Source organism: Bison bison, unplaced genomic scaffold (assembly GCF_000754665.1).
Source record: "Bison bison bison isolate TAMUID 2011002044 unplaced genomic scaffold, Bison_UMD1.0 scf7180017851439, whole genome shotgun sequence".
NCBI classification, from domain to species: domain Eukaryota; kingdom Metazoa; phylum Chordata; class Mammalia; order Artiodactyla; family Bovidae; genus Bison; species Bison bison.
The window spans coordinates 13497-16024 of record NW_011482012.1 but is presented as its reverse complement, the minus strand read 5'-3'; the positions used below and the strand labels follow the sequence as shown (position 1 = coordinate 16024).

At 37.7% G+C, this 2528-nt stretch overlaps 1 protein-coding gene across 1 annotated transcript in view; it reads left to right on the top strand.

The window, feature by feature from the left end:
- The window catches only part of ZCCHC16 (zinc finger, CCHC domain containing 16), a 5946-nt gene that overhangs the window by 1503 nt on the left and 1915 nt on the right, over window positions 1-2528 (top strand). The window lies entirely within an intron of this gene.

Here is a 2528-nt window from a genome sequence, read left to right as displayed (position 1 = left end):
AAGCTGGCTTAAATCACAACATTCAGAAAACTAAGATCATGGTATCTGGTCCCATCACTTCATGGCAAATGGATGATGGGAAAACAGTGGAAACAGTGGCAGACTTTATTTTCCTGGGCTCCAAAATCACTGCAGATGGTGACTGCAGCCATGAAATCAAAAGATGCTTCCTCCTTGGAAGTAAAGCTATGACAAACCTAGACAACTCATTTAAAAGCAGAGACTTTACTTTGCCAACAAAGGTCCATATAGTCAAAGCTATGATTATTCGAGTACTCGTGTATGGATGTGAGAGTTGGGCCATAAAGAAGTCTGAGCACTGAAAAGTTGATGCTTTTGAACTATGGGTTGGAGAAAATTCTTGAGAGTCCCTTGGACTGCAAGGAGATCAAGCCAGTCAATCAGAATATTGATTCAGAAATAATTTCTGAAGATTCATTAGAAGGACTGCTGCTGAAGCTGAAGTTCCAATACTTTGGCCACATGATGGGAAGAATTGACTCATTAGAAAAGACCTTGATGGTAGGAAAGATAGAAGGCAGGAGAAAAAGGGGGTGAAAAAGGATGACACAGATGGCATGAGCTTGAGAAAGCGCCAGAAGATGGTAAAGGACACAGGAAGCCTGGTGTGCTGCAGTCCGTGGGGTCATGCAGTCAGACAAGACTGAGTGACTGAACTCCCAAAAGAGTTTGATAGATTTTCACAAACCTTATCTTCAATTCTGAAATCAAAAAGCTCTATACAGCATAATAATTTTTTTTATTAATTTGGTACCAAAACTTATTTTGCTGAAAAACCTGACCCAAACTCACATGAACATAGTCTCATAGTCTTTGAATATTCAGACATTTTTTTCCTGTAGAAATGTTAATGGCTTAATTATAGGATGTTTTCCCAGACACTACTGAGAGTGTTATCTAATAAACAGTACATACTCTGTGTTGCCTTTCTAAAATTTGACATAATTTAAATTCTAAAACATGGACTGTGGACCTAGAATAATGATAACTAGCATTTATGGAGCATTCACCATCTATACGAAGCTGTACTAATCTCTTTTTATCTCATTTACCCTCATGACACCATGAGGCAGGTATTAAAATCATCTCCATTTTAAAGTTTGGAACTGATTCTCATAGAGTTTAAATAACTTGTCCAGAGTCACACAGCTTTTGGGCAAGCCAAGGTTTTTACCCAGATCAGTATGATTCTATAAACTTCATGCTGAACTCTTGCTCTCTACTACCTGAGAGATATGAATAGTTGTTAAGGACACTGTGGATTATTTGTGGGCTTTATTATGGAGAGAGAAGAGCTTACTACCTATTCTGTTTCATTTCAAAGTCAACCTCCTATGCCCAAATGTCTCCTCCCCATTCCTACTTCTCAGAGATGCAACTAATATGGGTTTATTCCATGATGTTTGTGTGTATGGCTTTTCTCACAAGGACCACCAGCAAAAGGAATCTGCTAGCCAACTGGTACAGGTTCCTGGTATCCATCCAGACTTACTGAATCAAAATTGCTAGAGACTGTGACCAAGCAGATTCTTATACACATTGAGGGGGAAAAAATGAATGCCCTGAGAAAGGCTAATCATTAACCTTCAATAATTAATTAACATCAGTTGACACCTAGCTGTATTGGCAGAAGTAAACTTATGGATGGGCCCTGGAAAGTGAAAGATGTCTGAAAGGTGAATAGGAAAATAGGTAGATGAGATATGGAAAACAAGATATAGAAAACAAGAAAAGATGTATGACAGTAACTTCCTACTTTGGTATCATGTGATGAGGGTAGAGTCTCAGCTTTGGAATTGTCAGCTACATTGGAACAGTCTTGGAAGCAAATCACTCATTTTTTGTTGATACTCAGAGCACCTATCTATTGTATTATTGTTACAACAGCCTTTTAAAGTAGACAAGACAGTCATCCTCATTACATAAAAGAGAAAATTGACAAGCAAACAAGTTCTTCAAATAATCCAGCTGACAGTGTTTGGGTTAGTTTCTAGCCCCCAACTTTACCCTATTTCACTCTTCCAGTAATAACTTCCATAGGTCTAAAGAGGTGGTACCATCATATAAAACCTAGGGAATCAAATCTTACATTCAGTGACATACATTTCTTTTTCCAGTGAGGGCCAATTTAAATGCTGTACTGCACAAAGAAAGGACAATAAGAGGAATTAAATATGTAATAGAATAGTTCAACCAATATATAATATGTTTGGGTTTGTTTTAAATTTTTCCTGGATTCTTTATTCTTGCTGTCTTTTCAGAGAAGACTGAACATTTTGAACTTTATACTTTAAGAATATTCTGTTCTTGTCTCTGAGGTTCTCAATCTCACCTCTTCATCTTGCCTGTGATATTTTAATCATCTCCATGGCAAACAATGTGACCTCAGACACAGACTAGAAAGCCAGAAAAAATACATTAACCATTACCACAGCAATAAGATCCCCACAGCACTGCAGGCTGTGGTTGGAGCACTGAGGATCAAGTTCAACCAGTAAGTATTCCAA